Here is a 22,974-nt window from a genome sequence, read left to right as displayed (position 1 = left end):
AAGCAAGGCCAAGACGGCCTTGGGGGCCTGCAACTGGATGTCCCTTCCTGGCTCTGACGCAACTGGCGACCTGACACCGGGAAAGGCACAGGGCAGGGTGCCACTGGAGGGCGAGGTGTGGCAAGTGTACCCGGCCAGGCCAAGCCATAAATGCCACTGGGGAGAGGCAGGTGAGCACCACTCAAAGAAGGGGAACAACAGTTTCAGATTATGATTATCATTACAAAAACTTAGGCTCACTCCCAGACTCTCTCCCCCACATTGCACTCCCCTCGGGAAGGGCCTGAACTATTGGCAGCAACAGAGCAGGAGCCTGGAGGCAGGGAAGCACCCATAGGGAGGGTCGGCCGACAGGAGAGGGCACTGGTTCTTGTGCCCGAGGCCCCAGGTCCCAGTGGTCTGGCTCACCCGGGGCATGGCCCACAGACCAGCAGCCGCAAGTGTGGCAGCACCACCCAGGGTCTCGCAAGAAAGGCAGCTGCTCAGGCCTCACTCCAGACCTCAAAACCAGAACTGGCATTTTAACCTCACAGGACTCGCACACACATTCAAGTCTGGGAAGCGCTAAGGTGGGTTCTAAGCTTTCTACTGCCCAGGAAGCCCACCGCTCTCCAAGTAGTAAACGCTCAGCCACTGGGTGTCGAGAGGAAGAAGACAGCTCCCAAAGGAAAGACATTATTTCCCAGATAAACAAGCCCAGAGAGTGATTAATAAAAACGATGGACCTGGGGAGCACCTGGGTGGCTCAGTCGGTTGAGCATCCAACTTCGGCCCAGGTCCCGATCTCAGGATCCTGGGATCAAGCCCCGTGTAGGGCTTCCCGTTCAGCAGGGAGTCTGCTTCCCCCTCTGCCCCCTCCCCACTCGTGACGCATGTGCACGCTCTTTCTCACAAATCTTTAAAACAACAAAATAAATAAAATAAAAAACAACAACAAAAGACGGTGGACCTGGAACATGAGACCGAGGTGGAGCATGGTTACCAGGCACCTGTGGAGACAGGGTGTGGCCAAGGGCAGGGGCTGCTGGACCTGGGAGGCAGGCAGAGACCTGAAGGGAGGAGACGAGCAGCACGGCACAGTGGTAAATAGGTGGAAATTCCACCTTCGAGGAGCTAAAAGGGCACCTGGAAAGCCTGGGCAGCCCCACTGGAAGAGACTATCACAAACATCTCAGGTGCCCCGGGGACACCCTTCAGATGAGATAACTAAGTCCCAGAGGGAGAGACATGGGTCACAGCTGAGTCACAGAGCTACAATTGCCCGCCCATGGCTCCTGGAAAGAAACTCCAACTCCACAATTTCATAATCAATCCTAGTAGCTAACAATTTCTTATGCCAACTAAGGGCTCTACAAGAATTAAAGCAAAACTAACCCAAACCCCTACCATCTTCTATCACAGTCACATCATAGAAAAAAATATTTCATGACCAAAAAGCAGGAAGAGGGGCGCCTAGGTGGTGCAGTCGGTTAAGCGTCGGACTCCTGATTTCGGCTCAGGTCGTGATCTCAGGGTCGAGATCGAGATCCGCGTCCGGCTCCCCGCTCAGCAGAGAGTCTGCGTTAAGATTCTCTCTCTCCTCTCTCTGCCCCTCCCTGCCTCATGCTTGCGCTCTCTCTCAAACATAAATACATCTTAGGATTTTTTTTAAACTTACTCATTTCAGAGAGAGGGAGAAGCAGACTCCCTGGTGAGCAGGGAGCTCCACATGGGGCCTTATCCCAGGACCCCAGGATCATGATCTGAGCTGAAGGCAGATGCTTAACTGACTGGAGCCACACAGGTGCCCCTAAATAAATCTTTTAAAAAAGCAGGGGGCAAGAATCACCTCTCAATGTAGGGCAGTCCTTCCCAAGAAAGGGCAGTTGACAACCCTTCACCCACATGGTTGCTGTAGGCCAGTCAAAGTCTCAAGGCAAGCTGGCATTAAGGAAGCACTGCCCTGCCCCGCAATTCGACGTGACCCTCCTGGCCAGGATTAGAGAGATGCCACCCTAAAGGGGAATCAGAGAAAAACAAAACTTGATGCCAGACAGTAATGATGGGGCTTTAATTAGCTGGGCGAAAACTAAAGGAATATTTCCCGAGGAAAGAGATAAGTGATACTTTAGAAATAAGGCCAAGAATGAAAACATGCAAACCCTGTGGTCCAGAAAATGCACTCCAAGGTCTACACCAACAGAAATCTACCCGCCTGCTCACCAAAACCCAGGCAGGCATATGCGCGGCAGCCCTGGTCACAGGAGCCTGACACCTACAGGACAGCGGGTAGCTGAAGGTATAGGGGCTGTTAGGCAGCCATGAGCACAACTGACCATCTGAACAGGACCATACAAATGTGCCTTTTATAGGTTAAAAATAGCTGACTGTTGGCGAGGTCACCAGTTTGATTTACATGCACATAGATGAGTCTCTCGAGCATCCTGTTGACCAAAGAATCCAGGCCGAAAAGAGACTATGTGGTGTTGATTCCATTCATGCAAGTCGGAAAGCAGGCAGCACGACGAGTCCAAGGGTGAGGGAGGAGCGGCGGAGCACAGGGGGTGACTTAAAGGACTCACGAGGGGGTTCCGGGGTTGTGTTTCTCATTCTGGATACTGGTTACGCAAGTATGTCCATCTGTGAAGAACCCTCAGAGCTGTCATTCACAACTGCACACGTTGCCTATGTACAACGTACCTGAATATAATACAAGGCACAGAAACATTCAGGTGGGAAGCTGGGCCCAGTCTTGGTCCTGATTAGCCAGTAGACCCAAGTCAGGAAATAACCTCCCTGAACCACCAACTAATAATCATCATCACAAGACAAGAAGCAGAGCACTGAAGGACAGAGTGGCCACGTCCAGGACGGAATGTCCATCTTAGAAGAGAGAACTCTGCAGACCAGCCAGGAACCTACAGAAAACCTAGAAACCACCATAAAATCAGTGTCTGCCATCCAAAGTAACAACAACATGACGACAGTTTTTAATCATCCTAGTGTCTAGCCGATACTTCCACAGAGCAGTTCCAAAATCAGGCCCAGGAGAAAAGAGGAAATTCCAACTGGCAGGTGAGGTACAAACAGGATCCATTCCACCAACGCCTGAGCAGGTCCCAGAGCAGCCAGCTAGGCACATCAAAGGAAGGAAGCCAAGGAGAAACTAGACGAGGCCCTCCAGAATAGGGGGTCAAAGGGAGCTGCTGAGCAGAAGGAAAAGCCCCCTTGGCTCCAGTGTGATCAAACCCCCCAACTCTCAAACAAAGGGCTCAAGGAACTACAGCCAAAGACCAAAGATTAAAAAAAAAAAAAAAAATCAAGTAGACACACCATGGGCACCCACTAGTTTTTAAAAAGCCATTTTTAAGGATAAAATTAGGGAACTTCTATAGAAAACCTCACACTCTATGGCCTGTGCCTAAAAAGCCTCCAGGTGCAGCACCTTACAGAAGAGGTCTCAGGTGTCCAGCAGGTATCTTGAAGGGTCTAACAGAGGAGAGGCCAAGAGCTCAGAAAGGGAATCGGACAGAAATCCACTCAGACTTGAGGAAAACACACTCCCAGTGTCACTCTACTTTTAAAATGGAGTCTCAGTGGTACTGGAAGGATTGTCTAGCATTACGAAATCGGTTTTAGAGACAGAAAACAAACTGAACAGGCATTTATCTGCCTGGAGAAGTAGAGCCAGCGATGGGGTGAAAATGGGGCTACTTAGGAAGCAACAAAAACCCCGCCCTGAAAACACCCAAACCCCCACTAGCAGGCCGGACAATAAAGTGGAGGACAGCGCCACCCTGGCCCACTCCAAGTGGGAACAGGATCGCAGAAACCACAGCTACACCCGGCACTTCAGTGAATCTCAAAATAGAGATGAGTGCCGGGCTCTGAGTGCACAAAGAGCAAACTCGGCCAAACCCAGCCACCCGCTGTTCAAGGATCCAGACAAGCCCAGGGAAGCGACAAAGAAAAGCTAGGGAATGCTTAACCCACAATTCAGAAGAGTGATTTCTGGAGGCAGGCAGGGATGAAGTGGGAAGCAGCACAGGCGGGTGTCCAGGGGCTGTTTCTCACACGGGTGGGGGAGGCGAGGGTGTGCGGTGTCCACTGTACCTGTAGGTGCGCACACGTAATTTATACTCTCTCGGTAACATTTGTAAATCACCCAGAGCGCAATCCTCAAGTCAACTGAGGAAGCTGGCATGCTCTGTGCAGGAACCCCAAAAGAAAGGGGAGCGAGACGAGACCTTCTAGATCCAGGGCGGTGCCAGAGACTACAGCTGTGTGACACTCACTTGAGCATCCCTCACATAGTCACTTGACCTAGAGACCCCCCCTCCAAACACTGCAGGGCAACACAGCTGGGCGAATATGGCAACAAGATGCCAAGAAGGGCTTCGGAGGGTTCAGTCCCACCGGAGAAGCCCACAAAGTACCACTCTGTCCTAATAAATAGAAAGCAACAAAATTTAAAAAATAAATTAATTAAAAGAAAGCAACAGAAGCTAGGGCCTCCATACCTGGGAGGCCATGTGCCTCACCCAACAGGAGGGAAAGCCCAGGAACCCTCCAAAGGACTGGAGGGGAAGAAGGGCAGTTAACACCACTCTAAGTGAAAATACCGAAGTCCAGCACACATCTCCCCTCTGCAGCCTCTGCCCCCTCCAATTCGGAGTCCAATCAACCCTGAGTTATCTTTCTCAAACACCGATCTCATCCAGTCACTCCCCTGCTTAAAGCTTTCAATGCATTCCCGACGCCTGGATAAAGTCCACACTCCAGGCTGGCCTGCAGGGTGCTTCTGTAGAAAATCTGGTCCACCATCATGCCTGAGTGCCCATCAGCTGCGAAGCCAGCCCTGCATTTCTCCCAGGGCCCGATGTCAGAGCTAGCAGCCCAGCTGCTTCCCTCTGTGCACCTCCCCTCTGCCCATGCCCTCCCACCCCCAACCAGGCTCCCAAGGTGAGGGACCCTGTGTCCCACTAGCCCAGCAGCCACAGCGGCACCGGGCATGGAGCAGGCCCTCGTAAAGGTGTATTGGGTGAGCAAATACTGGCCAGGAAGGAGCAGTGCAGAGAAGAGGATGAAATAATACATGAGAGAAGAGAGGCAGGCAGTAAAGAGGGGGTAATGAGAAAGGAGAGAAGGCTGCCCAGCACCCTCCCATCAGCACTTCCAAAACTGCCATTTACGTTCTTCAAACTTAGGACTCCCAGCAAACTTCCATGCGGTTTACTACAGTAGTATTACTACAGTCAGTGTTACTGTTCCAGTTACCATATTAAACAAACTGGCAATTAAAACAGTATCTTGGGGCGCCTGGGTGGCTCAGTCGTTAAGCGTCTGCCTTCGGCTCAGGTCATGATCCCAGGGTCCTGGGATCGAGCCCCACATCGGGCTCCCTGCTCATGGGAAGCCTGCTTCTCCCTCTCCCACTACCCCCCCTTGTGTTCCTTCTCTCTTGCTGTGTCTCTCTCTGTCAAATAAGTAAAATCTTTAAAAATAAATAAATAAATAAATAAATAAATAAATAAATAAATAAATATCTTGATTTAAGATAGCAATAAGAAACCCATGTTGGGGTGCCTGACTGGCTCAGTCGGTAGAGCATGTGACTCTTGATCTCGGGGTTGTAAGTTCGAGCCCCATGTTGGGTACAGAGATTGCTTAAAAATTAAAAACAAAAAAAATCTAAAAACAAAAAACCACATTAACATATACCATTTTTATGGGGAAAAAAAATCCCAAATTTAAAAAAAAAAAAATCAATGAGAAGAGTTTTACCTTTTTGCATTTGTTTTCCATTTTAAATCTCTTTAACATCTGACTTAACAGAAGTGGCTAGATTCTCAAATCTGTTTCTACACTTAGGTCTATTATGAGATGAGGTTTTGATTCAAGTCTCTGAACAAATGTGACTTTAGGGGCCCCTGAGTGGATCAGTTGTTGGGCGTCTGCCTTTGGCTCGGGTCATGATCCCAGGATCCTCTCTGGGCTCCCTGCTGGATCCCAGGTCCCGGGTCAGGCTCCCTGCTGGGCGGGAGGCCTGCTTCTCCCTCTCCCTCACCCACTCCCCCTGCTTGTGTTCCCTCTCTCGCTGTGTCGCTCTCTGTTAAATAAGTAAGTAAAATATTTAAAAAAAGAAAAAGAAATGTGACTTTACACAGATAGAAGGGAAGAGTATTTTTTTTAAAGATTTTTTTTTTTATTTGAGAGAGAGTACAAGCAGGGGGAGCAGCAGGCAAATGGAAAGGGAGAAGCAGGCTCCCCGCTCAGCAGGGAGCCCGATGCAGGGCTCGATCCCAGGACCCCAGGACCATGACCCAAGGCAAAGGCAGACGCTCAACAGTCAGGCGCCCCAAGGGAGGAGTATTTTAATAATCCTTTCAGCTAATTGTGGCTCTTCTTCATTGACATTACACTGAAACTCAAGTGGTGGTCTCTTAAAAGTTGCAATGGAGGGGGCACCTGGGTGCCTCCATCAGTTAAATGTCTGCCTTCGGCTCAGGTCATGGTATCAGGGTCCTGGGATCCAGCCCCCATCAGGCTCTGAGCTCAAAAGGGAGTCTGCTTCTTCCTCTCCCTCTCCCCTCCCCCGCCCACTCATGCTCAGTCTCTTAAATTTTAAAAATCTAAAAAAAAAAGAAAAAAGTTGCAATGGAGACTCTGAAATCGTATCCGTGACTATCTCACACTCAGTTACGCAAAAATCCCCTGGTCTACGCCGCACTCCTATCCACGCAAGATTGTGCAACTTCAAGCACTGGTCATCTGGAAAATTTTGGTTCACTGAGTTGATCAGATCTTCCAAATGTCATCACATTTCATTATAGACACCAAAAAACTCCAGGTGCTAATATCACCGCTGATCTTATCAGTGAAGGCTAAGTCAGGCTCACAGTGATGGATAGGAGTTTTCCAAAACTCATTTTCCCTTGAGGGTTCTAGTACTGGCAACACATATTGTCAGTTGTTTTCCTTGACGTGGCAAAGCTCACCTTCTGCATTTGAGAAAATGTCTGAACAAATTCTCCAAGTCTGAATAACCACACCTTGTCTGCCGGTTGTTCTTTCAACTAAAAACAATGTTCCAGGAGAAAAAGCAGCTAGTTCAGAGCACAGCCCAAGCAAATGCAAAGTGCTTTCCAGAAACAGTTATACTTCACAGTAGTCATGCAAAGTCCCCATTTTGTCACTAATACTAAAAAGACATGTACCCCAGGGTCTAGATACACTCCTCAGTCATCTGTACTGCTTCCCCAGGACACTCATTAAGACTGGCTGTCTCCATCTGGAGCACTACCTGTAGAGAACACAGCTCTGGGTGATGCGTACCACCCACCACGGCTTTGCACAGGACAAAGGCCAGTAACTTCTAAGAACTATGAAAAGGGTCGGGGCGCCTGGGTGGCTCAGTTGTTAAGCGTCTGCCTTCGGCTCAGGTCATGATCTCAGGGTCTTGGGATCGAGCCCCACATCGGGCTCCCTCCTCCACGGGAAGCCTGCTTCTCCTTCTCCCACTCCCCCTGTTTGTGTTCCCTCTCTCGCTGTATCTCTGTCAAATAAATAAAATCTTTAAAAAAAAAAAAAAAGAACTATGAAAAGGGTCTTGGGGACCCCAAGTGGTCCACAAATCACTGAGAACAGCTGATATGCACTAGGCTCAAATATTTTTTTTTTTAAGATTTTATTTATTTGACAGAGAGAGACTCAGCGAGAGAGGGAACACAAGCAGGTGGAGTGGGAGAGAGAGAAGCAGGCTTCCCGCCAAGCAGGGAGCGCGATGTGGGGCTCGATCCCAGGACCCTGGGACCATGACCTGAGCCGAAGGCAGACGCTTAATGACTGAGCCACCCAGGCACCCTAGGCTCAAATATTTTTCTTTTTTTTTAAAGATTTTATTTATTTATTTGAGAGAGAGAGAGAGCACATAAGAGGCGGGGAGGGTCAGAGGGAGAAGCAGACTCCCTGCTGAGCAGGGAGCCAGATGCAGGACTCGATCCTGGGACTACAGGATCATGACCTGAGCCGAAGGCAGTCGCTTAACCAACTGAGCCACCCAGGCGCCCCGGCTCAAATATTTCTAACAACCCATTTTACAGGCAAGGAAAGCGAGGCAGAGAGGCATTCTTCCCAAAACCACACTTGTTCACCAAATACTCTAAGAGGCAGGGCTGACAGAAAACTCTGAAGAGACCTCCAAAAAGGCCTGCTTACTCAGAGCTGGCAATGCTTTGGGAGCAAGCTGGGCCTCTGTACACTGTAGGTCCCAGGCTGATTGCTCCGGCCCTCCTGAGGCAGAGGTGGTCAGAGGGGGAGGTGGGGGAGGGGTGCTACAGGAAGCAGGATGTGCAAGCTCGTGGCCTGCTGGGGGCATGAAGTCAAAGTCCCCTCCTGCCCAAAGCAGCTAAGCCAGCCCTGCTGCCCTTATCAGCGTCAACACACGCATGGAATGTGGGACTTTGGAAACAGTCCTCTCCCCTGGCCTGCACCCCTCTGGCGCTCAGGTTCACCTACCACAGCCAAAGGACAACCCAGGCTCAGTGTGCGACCCACCTGCACCTGGAGCCTAGTGGCAGGTGAGAAAGGCACCTGCTAGAGCTGGCCCAGGGGACCTGACTAGGCTATGGCTTGGCCCCTCTCCTCATTGCCAAGATCACCCATCTACCAAGAAACAGCCTCACAATGCTAAGAGAGACGCCACCCTGCTCAGTCCCACACAGCACCGCTGGCAGTGCCCAAGCACCTCTCGTCCGCCCGCAGTGAGAACACCAAGAGAAGAAAAGGAGCTCAGCTCAGAGTTCCCAGGAACCCCCAGACCATCCCCCTCACAGATCCTCTGAAAGTGGTCAACAAAAGCCCAAGTTTACACAGTCCAACGTGCCAGAAGGGAAGGAGTTGGCACTGGAAGGGTAAGGATGACCCAGGGAGTCCTGACCCCCTGAGCTCCCCCAGACCCCACCTGGAGGATGGGGAACGGACCTGCTCACCAGGCTTGTTGTGGTCCCTCCCCAGTTTACAAGGAACTACCGTCCAGCTCCAGGCTTTGTCTAAGACAGCCATACTGCCACCCCACTCAAAATGAAAACCTTGACTGTCCTCAGGCCCAAGCACTGCTCAGAGGAAGGAGCCCACACATACGTGTTTGAGGCTGCCACACATGTGTGGTTGTGTTTCCTTACTCTTAGAACTTCTCTAACCGGGGTGCCTGGGTGGCTCAGTCAGTTGGGCATCTGACTCTTGATATCGGCTCAGGTCATGATCTTGGGATCCTGGGATCCAGCGCTGCACTGGGCTCCATGCTCAGGGGGGAGCCTGTTTAAGGATTCTCTCTCGGGCACCTGGGTGGCTCAGGTCATGATCCTGGAGTCCCAAGATGAATCCCACATGGGGCTCCCTGCTCAGCAGGGAGTCTGCTTCTCCCTCTGACCCTCCCCGCTCTCATGCTCTGTCTGTCTCATTCTCTCTCAAATAAATAAAATCTTAAAAAAAAAAAAAAGGATTCCCTCTCTCCCACTGCTCCTTCCCCCTCCCCCGCACTGCTTGTGTTCTCTAAAATAAATAAATCTCAAAAAAAAAAGATTTAACTTCTCTACCAGCTTCCTAGCTATGTGACTTGAGACTAATTGCCTAACCTCTCTGAGCCACTTGTACAGTGAAGACTGATAAAATGATTGGCACTGCATGGGTTATGTTCCAAGGATTAAATTCAGAACACTTCCCACAGGGTTACCATGGGGTAAGAGCCCAAAAGTGAGCCCCTGGCCCTCTTCTGCCCCTACTTCCCTAGCATTCTGTCAGGAATTCTGTGGGAACCACCCTTCAAGCAGAGCTACAGTAAAACCTGTCAGACAAACCACCAGCCACTTTCTACCAGCAGGAAGAGCAGGGAAGTCCTGCGGCAGGGTGGGACGAAGAGACAAAAGAGCTGAGGCAGGAACCCACCCCCAGGATCACTAGCCTCAAGACAGAACCCCAGAGTCCATCTACCAAGATGTGCACAGGCAGGAAAGAACAGAGAGGAAAGACACCCTGCCTGTGCTCCCAACACCACCCACTTCTTCCTCGACTACCAGCCAAGACTTCTTGATCCCCTCTCCTTCACTGCCCCAGCCCAGGCTGGTCTTCCTTCCCTAATAGGCAGCAGCACTTCCTAACCAGGACATCAACAAGAACCACACCAGACTCAGGGGCCTTATGCTCACCTCATTCTGTAAGCTGCCCAGAGCAAGCAGGGCTGTCTTACGTTCCATCTGCCCACAGATAAGCACTAACCCCCAGGACCGCCCCATTGTTCTGTTCTAGCAAAGAGAGCTGGAGCCAGGTCTTACCTGAAGCTCTACCTCCAATGCCCTTTCACAGCCACCCCCCTTACTCTGTTTCCTGCCCAGATAACCATCCAGAAAAGCAACCTCAGGGACCAACCTCTCTCCCCCGGGGACCTTGAGGTCAAAGAGAAAAATAGGGGCTCAGGTCCCAGGGGTCCCCAGCTATGGTCACAGTGGGTTCATTAGGGAGCCACAAGGATCCCAAATGTCACTACATCAGGCCCTGCCAGGACACACAGAGGTCAACCAGGACCCAAGAATGCAACCCCAAAACCAGAACAGGTAAACTCTGAAAACCAAGCAGGATGAAGAGTCCTGGGGTCAAGAGCAGCAGGCGGCTCTCCAGGGACCTCCGAAGAGATGCCCCCTTAGTGCACACGGCCTGGGGGTGTCTCCCATGTAAGAGGGACCCCTTCTGTGTCTGGTGCTTCTCCAAGACCCTAGTAACTAAGAGAATCAACCCAACTTGTTCTGTAAATTCGATCCCACTGGGCCATCAGAGTAAAGCAGTTCATGACCACCCCAGATCATAATGCATTGGTCGATCTGGACTCACCACTTGCTTGATTCTATTACCAACATAGATTCATCACCTGCTAAAGCAGTGGTTCTCGATCTTGGCTACACATCAAATTCATTTCCAAGTCTTAGGAAACATGGATGTTAGAAATAGTCCAGGCTGTGCCAGCCTCTACCAGCTCCCAGGTGATCCTCATGTGCAGGGCTGAAAACCAGGGCGCCAGCAGGCAGGCCTCTTCCAGGCAGCACAGGTACCAGCACATACTTAATGGGTCAATGTGTAGCAAGCACTCGTCACAAGGAAAGTACCATGGTGTCCACAGAGGGGCAGGCCACGGAGCCCTCAGACTCCACCTTCCCAGCCATCTACCCTACTCTCGCTTCTCATTCATTTCAGGAACAAGAATTCACCAAGATCTTATGAGCTTCCAAAGCAGCACAGGTGAGGGTACTACAAAGGCCACGGGCATTCCTCCTCCTTAAAGGGCCTGTACCCAGGCTGATGAAGAGGCCGAGGGAGCTCAGACCCCAGTGTGGTGATGGGAACACCTCTGGGCGGGGGGTGGGGGGGGTTACGTGGCAGGTAGTTACTGTTCTCAAGGCACTGGAGAGGCCCCTCCCGATACTCACTGAGAGAACCCACCCACCCACAGGTGCTGCTGGGAAAGAAGCCTGAGGCCGCCGCCGCAGTCTGGAACGCATGGGACAAGTCTGCACGGGACAAGTCTGCACAGCGGCTTCCATCTATCTCCTCAAGAGGCCAACTCCCCACCTGGAAGCAGCCCCCCAGCCAAGCCCAAACACCGCCTTTCCTTAGTGGCCCTTGGGATTGCCATGGAATGGACAGGGAGAGCTGGAGGTATGGCCCTGGAAGACGGGGCCACCGGCCTTTCCATACCCCACTCTCCCTCCTCATCCCTACCCTGAGTGCCCACGGAGGTGGGTTACCCTCAAACAGTAAACAGGCACCCACTCTGGGCTCCGTATCTCAGAAGCAGCAGCAAGGCCCCTTGGCTGTTCTGTCCCCTCTCACCCACAGGAGGACCTGCTCTAACCCCAAGGCCACAATCCCCCCTTCCTCCACCCACATGCGACATTACCATGAAAAACATGAAAACTAAGCAGTCTGAAGGAGAGGCTCTGAACCCCTTCCTGACTGTCCCAGGCAGGTTCTTAGGATCACTCTCTCAACGAAGTCCAGCCACACCCTCCCTCAGCAGAGGCACCCCAGCCTGGGCCCTTCCCTCTGGATTGTGACAGGCCTGGAGTCGCCTCCTGGCTTTCCCTTCCTTATCAAGCTCACTGGGGGCCCACATACAACCCCCAACCCCCACCCGCTACTCTTGCTTTGCCTTGCTTCGCCACTCCCGCCACTCCCGCCACTCCAGGCTACAGGAGCTCTCAGAGACCTCCCCCAGCCCAGGTCCCTATCCCTTAGGGCAAGGCCCCTCCCAGCAGGAAGCACAGGCTGGCGGTGCCAGGCAGAGTCAAACTGGCCTGGCTTGTTTGGAAGCCCCTAAGCCGGAACCAGGATCCTCTTGGGGAGGGGGCTGTCTGCTGGCCTCTCCCTGCTTGGAGCTCAGACCTCTCTAGACTCCACACCACACGGGCCCTCACAAAGCCCTGGAGTCAAAGGCATTTACCCTCCAGCCCCAGCCTGACCAGTTGCTTACTTGCAGCCCCAGCAAGTTATGTAACCTCCCAGTTGAGTCTCATTTACCGTCTGTAAGAGGTGCTGACCTGGAAGGGTTCCGAGAAAACTCGAGTGTGCCCCTATCTCCCGGCCTACGGCCTACCACTTGTTGGCAAGGCTGTGAGAGTCCGAGACCAGCACGATCCAGCCGAGCTGCAGGGGCTGGGCACTGCACCCCTGGGGTGTCTGTTCTCAGAAAATCTTGTTGGAGGCATAAAAAGCTTACAAAAGAGCCTCCCAGCTGCCTGGCACGCAGAGGGCGCTCCTGTGCTAGCTTCTCTAACACACAGCGTCTGCAGGCTCGCGCTCTCGCCTCGCGGCTCTCCCGTCTCCCTGGCCACACTCCACACCGCCACTGTCTTTCCATGCGCTCCGCATTAAAACCCCTCTCCTACAGCCAACCCGAACCCAGCATGGCATCTGTGGCTCTCCTCCAGCCCGGAGCCGGCCCCTTCCTCCATGCCTCGCAGCTACAGCCACCAGCCCCGCGGTGCCCTCTGCACTGCATACAGCACTGTGCCAGCCCTTATCAGCCTATCTTACAATCGTTTGTTTGCCTGTCTGTCTGCCCCAGGCTGAGCTCTCGAGGGCAGTGATACATGAATGTAAACTCAAGTTTTGCTCCCATTTTAGACATGTGGACACTAAGGCTCAGAATCAATCACTGTCCAAGGTCACACGGAGAGTAAACGGCAGAGCCAATGTTGCACTCCAGACTTTCTAAGTCCAGTTCCCTCTCACTGCCCTCCAGGAGTCCCTCCCAAGCCAGGATCCAAGAGCCAGGAGGGCAAGAACCTGACTGGTTGTTTCTTCTCAATGGTGAAAGCTGCCTCCCAGGTGCCAGAAACAGGAAGAGCCCCCACCCTCTTAGTGATCAGGTCCTGGGGGCAGTGGCCCTCAGCCCCAGTGGGCAAGGCTAGCAAGCTATTGGGTGGGGCTGACAGCTTGAGGCCAACAGGCCAGCAAAAGGGCAAAACCACAGGTCCCCTGGGTAAACTGAACTTTATTCCCTCCTCACTCCTCCGACTCTCCAGAACTGCCCAGCCAGCCCTTCTCTGGGGGCTAGCTGCTGATTAATAGGCACTGCCCCCAAGCCCCCCCCCCCCAGACCTGACCCTGACACACAATAAGGACTCCGGGAAGGCAGCAGGCCTGTCAGCTCAATAATGCAAAACCCTGTTGCTCCAAGTCCACGACAGCTGACTTCAAGTGGATCGGAGGCTGTGCTTATTAACAAAATGAGAAATCTGATCTATGGAAAGAAAACACTACGTGAGGATTAATCCAGGACTGCAGCTTGTGGAGAAGGCTGGGCTGCTGGCCAAGACCAGGGAATGAGGATGGGATGGGATCCTGCCTACCTGTCCCCAGAGCAGGTACTGCCCGGCAGGACAGGACGCAGCGCCTCTGCCCCACCTGCGCTGCTGCTTCTCCTTCCAGCAACTGCAGCAATCATTTCAGTTTTGCTTTAATTAAAGGCCTGGCTCCCTCGGGCTGCTTCTTCCTCTATGCAGAGCCAGCAACCAGAGGGAGATTTTTCTTTTCAGGAATCGCTTGTAAAAGCTGAGTGACTAATCTACAAGTCCTAACAACTGGCAGGAAAACACTGCAGGGAGAAATTCTGGGCACACACCAGCACACTGAGTCAAATGGCCAGAGAAGCTGGGCAAGAGGTACTCAGCAACTCCCCACAACTCGTCTGCAGAAAGCCAGAAGCCAAAGGAAAGCAGATCAACCTGGGAGTTCTGACCCCTAAGGCGGGCAGGCAGGTGGGGAGCCCCCTCCCACCCTTCTGAGTCTACTGCCTTCCCGTGGGACCCAGAGATTTTCATAAGCCCAACTACACAGGACCAAAGGTTCACTCGAAGGCAAGGCGACCTACTCCTGGGCCAAAAGACTCAGTTCAACCCCCAAGTATCAGCTTCCCATCCCCCCCTTGGTGCTAAGAGCCGGCTAACCAGCAATCTCACCACACAGCTTTGTCTCTGGAGGCCAGCCTGAGGCCGGCCCATCTGCTTTTTTTCAGACCACTCCAGCAACCCTGCTCTGCTAAGTGTACACTCTCTCCTGGAGCCAGGGCTACAGACCAGCCACATGGCCCGTGCTCCTGAAAACGTCTGCTAAAAGGGCCAGCAAGTCCAGAGTTGGCAGATGGGAATGGAAGGGCAGAAGTAAGGCCAGGAGCCAGGAACCAATAAATGCTAGATCCAGAAAGGTCCTGGGTTTGGGTGACCTAGCTCCTATCCCTCCATCCAAAGTCCCTGGAGAACAGCCCCAAGTTCAGCCTAGCAGCTCTGGAGGCCCCTCCACTACCTGCCAGCTCTCCTCCTCCCCCCAGCGCAGCCATCCCCACATCAGTCAACAATCCACCGCCACAGGATTCCTATGGGCAAAGCTCTACCCCTCCCCCCAACCACATATGTCAGAGGGGTGGCCTCCCTGGGTTACACCCCTCCTGCTGTTGGGGGGTGGGGGGGCGGGAACCTAGCTTTCCAGATGTGCTTGGCAACTCCTACTAAGAAAGACACTGAGGGTGGAGGGGATAGAAGACACGAATAAATAACTTCAAAACCGTTCCAACCCATCCGGATCAGCACTAGGCTCCCTTCCCCAAGCAGTCCCACGCTGTTCTGGGTGGGGCCGCTGGGCGCATTATCTGACCTCCCTCCCTCCTCTCCATAAGTCACTGCCCCCCAGGGAGAGGCATCCCTGCCTCCCCCCCACCCCACCCCCCCACCAAATAAGTCTAGGTGGATATGAACCATCTTGGTAGATAAACAGAGAGTGACAAGCTGAGGCCCTTCAGCCCCCTTCCTCTGCCAGCCGGTCCCCTCCCCCTGCCAGCCGACCCCCTCCCCCAAGCCCATCTCTCTTCCTGCCAAGTGGCTGCCTACAGGAGAGGTCTGGGGGCAGGGCAGCGAGCCCACCAGCCGCAGGGCCTGGCCCTCTGGGAGCGGTCCCTCCAAGGCCAACCCTGCCCCTGCCCGGGCCGGTCTTCCCGCGGGGAGGGGGCAAGAAAAGGGGACCGGCAGGCAGAGAAGGGCCGCAGTTCTGGAAATAGCAAAATCCCCCTACGAGGGGCGGCCGCTGGGCCGTTTGCATAATGGAAGCCCGCCCGCCTGTCAGGCAGCGCAGCTCGCCCGACGCTGTTCGGATTAGATTGCTAATGAAAAGGCACAAAGAGCCGGCGCCCGCTCGCCCGCCGACCCCCGCTCCGCAGACCCGCGCCCCGGCCTGGCGCGGCCCCGGGGCTTTGTGCCCAGTGTCCCCCGCCGCCCGCGCCCTACCGGGCACCCGGACCACAAAGCCGGGGCAGGCTGCGTCGGGCCGGGGGTCCCGCGTGCGCCCCCGCCCAGTCCCGGCGGGCGCGCGCCCGCCCACGCCCCTCTCCCCGGGGGCGCGCCCGCCCGCGGCCCCCGCCCGCGCCCCCCGCTGCCCCCGACCCCCTCTCACCTCGTGTGCGTCGGCGGCGGCGCTCCGCCCGCCGGCCGGCCGGCCCTGCCCGCGGCCCCTCGTCCTCGGCGCCCGACTCGCGCCGCCTGCGCCCGCCCCGTCCGCCCGCCGCCGGCCCGGCTCGGCTCCCCGCCCAGCGCGCCCCGAGCGCCGCTCACAGCCGCCCGCCCGGCGCCATCTTGGAAGCTTGTGACGTCGGCGCCGCCCGCTCACCCCTGACCCACATCTGAATGGGCGAGCGGCGGGGCGGGGCCGGGGCGGGATGGGGCGGGTTCTTGGTATGGGCGGGGCCTGAGGGACGGGGCGGAGCTGGTAAGCGGTCCGAACACTGGGCAGGGCGGGGCGACAAGCCTGCTGGACGGCGCCGTGGGGGAGGGGCGCGCGGAGGAGCCGGGAACCCCGACCGTGGGCGCCCGGCCCGACCCCGACCCCGACCCCAGGTGCAGGGGCGGGACCGCGACAGCACCACCGAAACGCCCGGACCGCCCACCCACCCCCAGGAAGAGGACTCTGGACCCCAACAGGCCCACGCCCAGCCCGCACACTCAGAGCTGACCCCCTTTGAGCCTGACCCTGACCCTTCGGAGGCCCCCATCAAGAATCCCTGAGCAACCTGCGTGCGCCCCACCTCCAGGACACCTTCGCACCTCTGTGCCCCCCGCAGGGACCCCACCGTCAAAGGCGCAGCACCCCCGGGACTGCAGGAGGCGTGATCTGGGCTCCCGAGGAGGCCCCGGGCCGTTTGGGTCCGGAGGGGAAGGGGACTCCCTGACCCCTGACCCCAGCGCCCCTTCGGGTCCCCGCTCCTGCAGCCCCGCGGGCTGGCCTTACCTGCTCAGAGGGCGCGGAGGTCGCGAGCACGCGGTGCTCAGCCAGCCCCTTCCGGTGACCGCAGCCCCTCGCAGGCCCCTGGGGTCAAGCGACTGTTCCTAAGCTGGCCCGCCTGGACCCAGGCTCGTGGCAATCGTTCAGATGGCCTGCTGAGAGGCTGGAGCTGGCCCTGAGCCGTAGCCACTTCTCTAGGGAGTTACTTAATGGACGTCTGTCTACTTTGGACACCAAACAAAAGAATACACCACAGTCAAAGTCTGAGAAGAACCCAGACTTGCCATGCAGGGAAGTTGTGCCCTAGCACTAGCCAAAACAGAAAGCCAATTCAATAATCCCCCTCAGAAGGCTGGTTATGCGACCGTTCTTTCCAGATTAATGTATAAATTTGATGTATATTAAATGTGAATGTATATTGAATGTAATGCATAAAATTAATGTAATCCTAACCAGACTTGACAAATTTCCGAGTTCATCTGCAAGAATAAATAACCAAAAACAGCTATCATTTCCCACAAATGAGGGTGGACTTGCTCTAACAGATACTTACGTTATAAAGCTATTGCAGTCAACCCAGTGTGGTACAAACCAGGGGGGAAAAAAGCCTAGAAACAGATCCTAGAAATGGTAAGAACATAATAAATGAAAAGAGAAATATCAATCATTGGTAAGGAAGAAAAAGCATATTCCATGAGTAGCGTTTAGTAGAGAACTCAACTATTTGAAGAAACTATTTAGGGCACCTGGGTGGCTCAGTGGGTTAAGTGTCTGCCTTTGGCTCAGGTCATGATCCCAGGGGCCTGCTCAGCAGGGAGTCTGCTTTTCTCCCTCTGTCCCTCTCCACCACTCGTGCTCTCTCTTTCTCCCTCTCTGTCTCAAGTAAATAAATAAAATCTTTAAGAAAGAAAGAAACTACTGAAAAAATGTCAATGTTCTAATAACCAAAGACATGCCAATTAAAACTACAGAATACTGAGGGTTGGGGGGGGTTGTTTTGTTTTCTACCAAATCAGGAATTGGTTTCAAACGATAACCTTCAAACACCAGGCAGGGGTGGGTAATCACTCTCATATATTGTTGGAAGTATACAAATTGCCTCAAAATTTCTGAACGTGAATTTGACAGTACGAGTCAAAAATAAAAATCTTTTACAATGATCAATACGTCCTCGGAGCAGTAGTAATCTATCTTCCAGATTCTGTTTTAAAGAAATTAACCACATTTGAAGGCCATAGGCTTGATGATCTGTCTTTGTAACCAGACCATAAGCTTGGAACCTCAGTGCCCAGAGCACACCTGAGACTTAATAGGCACTCAGTAGTCACTTGTTTCATTTGCATTTGAAAATTAATGTGCAATCATATTTTTCCAGTGTCATTTATAATAATGAAAAAATTCATACACAGCATAAATGTCTGACAATAGAGGATTGGTTAAACAGCCCACATGATAAAATGTTAAGCATCCTCTACAAGCAGTGTTTACAAAGATGTTTTATGACCTAGAAATGTGCAAATGATATTAAGAGAAAAAACTGTGCAAGTATATACAAAATACAAAATATTGATCCATGGAGAAGCAAATGAAGAAAATACACCAAATTATTTACAGAGGTTCTCTCCAGGGGTTGCGATTTTTTTTCATACACATGTATATTTTAGTATTTTATTAGAAAAGTAACATTTCTACTAGGAATAATTCTAGCTGAAATATATATATTTTTTTAAGTTCCTAATTCTCCTTCCTCCCCACTCCCATCTGTCCTCTGAAGTAACATTAATGGTTTGACATGTACTTTCACTCCTTTCTCTGACATCAACACGTATCTGTTCACATGTTACAAAAAAGGCCTTACTTTTTTGGGAAAGTATAAAATAATATACTATATAGGGGACACCTGGGTGGCTCAGTCGGTTAAGTGTCTGCCTTTGACTCAGGTCATGATCCCAGGATTCTAGGATCAAGTCCCACCTTGGGCTCCTTGCTCAGCAGGGAGTCGCTTCTCCCTCTCCCTCTGCTACTCCCCCTGCTTGTGCTCTCTTGCTCTCTCTCTGACAAATAAATAAATAAATCTTTAAAAAAAATAATAATAATATACTATATAAACTGTAGGTCACTTTAGAACTTACAAGACATTTGCTCTTTGTCCCTAAGAAGCTATCACAGATATCTTTCTAGTATCACATAAATTCACTTTTTAATAGCTGACAGATTCCAGGGTTCTGTAAACACTTGCCTTAATCATAGTTATTCAGGGGGCGCCTGAATGGCTCAGTCGGTTAAGCATCTGCCTTCAGCTCAGGTCATAATCCTAGGCTCCTGGGATTGAGCCCCACGTCAGATCCCTGCTTAGTGGGGAGACGGCTTCTCCCTTTCCCTCTGACCCTTCCCGCCTCCCCCACTCGTGCTCTCTCTCTCTCGATCTTTCGCTCTCTCAAATAAATAAATAAAATCTTAAAAAAAAATCATAGCTGGGGCGCCTGGGTGGCTCAGTCGTTAAGCATCTGCCTTCGGCTCAGGTCATGATCCCAGGGTCCTGGGATCGAGCCCTGCATCGGGCTCCCTGCTCCGCGGGAGGCCTGCTTCTCCCTCTCCCACTCCCCCTGCTTGTGTTCCCTCTCTCGCTGTGTCTCTGTGTCAAATAAATAAATAAAATCTTAAAAAAAAAAAAATCATAGCTATTCAGGATTCTTACAGCTTGGTGCTTTAAAAAAACAAATTTTTAAAGTCATTGAATATAGGGCGCCTGGGTGGCTCAGTTGGTTAAGCGACTGCCTTCGGCTCAGGTCATGATCCTGGAGTCCCTGGATCGAGTCCCACATCGAGTCCCACATCAGGCTCCCTGCTCGGCAGGGAGTCTGCTTCTCCCTCTGACCCTCCCCCCTCTCATGTGCTTGCTCTCTCTCATTCTCTCTCTCTCTCTCTCAAATAAATAAATAAATAAATCTTTTAATAAATAAATAAATAAATAAATAAATAAATAAAGTCATTGAATATATATCTTTACGTTCTCCTGCCTTCACTTGTGCAGAATAGTTTACTAGAAATAGAATCTATGGGTTAAATGATAAGTGGGCATTTTCAGTTTGAAAAGGTCCTGGCAGGTATTCCCCCATATGGTGTAGCATTCATATCCTGCCAGTTAAGGTTTTGTTATTCCTGCTTCTTTAACTTTCCCCGAACATTCCAAGTTTTCCATACTTAGCACATATTCCCTTTAAACTCAGAAAGAGGGTCACCTGACTGGTTCAGTCAATGGAGCGTGGGACTCTTGATCTCAGGGTGGTGAGTTTGAGCTCATGTTGAGTGTAGAGATTACTTAAAAATAAAATCTTTAAACAAACAAACAAACAAAATCAGAAAGAAAAAAAAAGGTCCGGGGGCGGGGGAAGGATTTCTAAATCATATTGAGCTAGACCCCCACCATCTCTGTCCTGAGCAGGCTTGCATGGTCTCCCCACCTCCATGCTGACTCCCAAGCCCATTTCCTGCCAAACACTTTATAAAATCCAAGCATGCTTCTAGTGCAATAGTAAATAAGCTTAACTTAAACTTTGAAACTTGAGGGGAAAGTTTTCGATATATTAAGTAAAAATAGCAGATTTCAAGATTTTGTTCACACTGATAGCAACCCTGTAAAACTCTTATTTGGGTGGAAGGTAGTATGGAAATATAAAAACCACACAGTAGTGGGGACAGGAGAGCCATTGAGACCTAGGTGTATTTTGTACTCCAGCTCCCTCTGTGTTGTCTAGCATGGGAGCTAACCTCTCTGATCATCTTTCCTCATTAGTCATTGGAGAATCATAACAACACCTGCCCATGGGGCTCTTTTGAGAACTGATTAAGATGAAACTGGCAGATAGAGTACACAGAATCAGGCTCTGGCAAGCCCCGGCTAAAGTAGCTACAATTGTTATGTCATGTAGTATGGATCAAGTAAGGATGGTAGAGCTGATTTGCCACTTTTACCATCATCTTTTCTCAATTATAAAACAACAACAAAAGGAAAACAAATAATGCAAAATATCCCCAAAGGGTAAATCACAGCTTCTTAACATGACAATCACATTTAACAATCATAAAAAACACAGGATGCCTAGTTAAATTTGAATTTCAGATAAACAACCGATAATATTTTGGTGTAAGTGTATCCCATGTAAAATCACACCTCACCTCCCCCCATCCCAAGCTCAAGCCACATTGGCAAACTCTCCGTTCCTGTACATGCCAAGATTTTTCCTCCCACCTCTGGGCATTAGCATCCAGGGCTCCTCCTGCCTGCCACCCTTCCTCCTTCTCCCCACCTCCACCTGGCCAACTCCTACTCCGCTCAGACATCAACTCCTTCAGGAAGTCTCCCCTGACCCCAGCCTGCTCATTCTGATAAAGTCCTGATGCCCCTGATGGGCAGTTGCCATGACAGCAGGAAGACTTGGTCTTGTTCATTCTTGCAGACACAGTACCCAGCTCATGCCTGCCATCAAATAGATGGTCAACTAAAAAGTCAAATGAATGAATGAATGAATTTCCTCCCAACTCCCACCCCATTCTCCCCTACCACAAAGCACCCTATCTGCTGCTTCCCAAGTTACTTAGGGTTCATTCATTCCCTGTCACAAAGGATGTAATGTGAGTGGTACACACAGGAGGCAGAGTGGCACTGCAGAAACCCGGTGTTCAGGTCACTCGATTGGGAAGCAGAATCACTCTTGCAAGTACAACAGCCCCACCCAATTCCTGGTTGCTGTTATTCGCGCCCAACATTGAGTCCTCACTCTACATGTGAGCAAAGCACTGTACACACATGGGCGTGTTGTTCCTCACCACCACCTATGAGAAGGATGCTATTACAATCCCATTTTATTTTATTTTTTTTTAAGATTTTATTTATTTGACAGAGAGAGTGGCAGGCAGAGGGAGAGTGAGAAGCAGGCTCCCCACTGAGCAGGGAGCCCGACGTGGGGCTCGATCCCAGGACCCTGGGATCATGACCTGAGCCGAAGGCAGATGCTTAACCGACTGAGCCACTCAGGCGCCCCTACAATCCCATTTTATAGATGAGAAAACTGAGGCTCAAAGAGGTTAAGGTCACCTGCTCAGGGTCACACAGCTAAGCTCAAACCCAAGCCCCTCTGATAGGCAAGAGCTTGGTCCTGCCTTTTAAAACAGTACCCCATCTGAAGAAAAGTCCACCCAGGGCGTCTGGGGGTGCAGTCGATTAAGCAACTGACTCTTGGTTTCATCTAGGGTGGTAATCTCAGGGTCTTGAGATCCAACCCTGTGGTGGGCTCCTCTGGAGTGGAGGAGTCTGCTTGGGTTTCTCTCTCCCTCTCCCACTGCTCCTGCCCCCGACCTCTCTCTCTCTCTCTCAAATAAATAAATAGGGGCACCAGGGTGGCTCAGTCCGTTGAGTGGCTGAATCATTTTATTTTTTATTTTTATTTTATCTTATTTTTTTTAAGATTCTTATTTATTTATTTAACAGAGATAGAGAGAGAGCACAAGTAGGCAGAGCAGCAGACAGAGGTAGAGGGAGAAGCAGGCTCTCCGCCAAGCAGGGAGCCCGATGCGGGGCTCGATCCCAGGACCCTGGGATCATCACCTGAGCTGAAGGCAGCCGCTTAACCGACTGAGCCACCCAGGCGCCCCTATTTTTTATTTTTTAAATAAGGTTTTCTTCATCTTTTTTCTTAAATATTTATTTATTTATTCGAGAGAGAGAGAGAGAATGGGCGCACAAGCAGGGGGAGCGTCAGGCAGAGGGAGAAGCAGGCTCTCTGCTGAGCCAGAAGCCTGATGCAGGATTTGATTCCAGGACCCTGGCATCATGACCTGAGCCGAAGGCAGACGCTTAATCAACTGAGCCACCCTGGGGCATCCCCGGCAGCCAATTCTTGATTTCAGCTCAGGTCATGATCTTGATCTTAGGGGCTGGGGGTGGGGGGGGGATTGAGCTCTGCCCCCCCTTGGCTCTGAGCTCAGCAAGGAGTCTGCTTGAGATTCTCTCTCTCCCTCTCCCTCTGTCCCTCTCCCTACTCGCATGTGCATGCACTCTCTCAAATAAGTAAAATCTTTTTTAAATCAATCAATCAATCTTTTTTTTTTTAATTAAGAAAAGTCCCCCAACATGATATTCTCTAGAGCAAAGGCCATGCCTTGGTGGGAGGAGGC

The 22,974-nt window shown here is 51.8% G+C and overlaps 1 protein-coding gene across 1 annotated transcript in view; it reads right to left on the bottom strand.

Moving 5' to 3' along the window:
- HIC2 (HIC ZBTB transcriptional repressor 2) overlaps nt 1-16,027 on the bottom strand; it is a 30,382-nt gene extending 14,355 nt beyond the window's left edge. Inside the window, 1 exon segment of the mRNA XM_032397615.1 lies at nt 15,973-16,027. The gene's annotated coding sequence lies outside the window, so the exon portion shown is untranslated.
- Between the last annotated feature and the right edge of the window lie 6,947 nt (nt 16,028-22,974).

Source organism: Phoca vitulina, unplaced genomic scaffold (assembly GCF_004348235.1).
Source record: "Phoca vitulina isolate PV1807 unplaced genomic scaffold, GSC_HSeal_1.0 scaffold100, whole genome shotgun sequence".
NCBI lineage: Eukaryota > Metazoa > Chordata > Mammalia > Carnivora > Phocidae > Phoca > Phoca vitulina.
The sequence above is the reverse complement of the archived record's forward strand: the minus strand, read 5'-3'. Positions and strand labels throughout refer to the sequence as shown.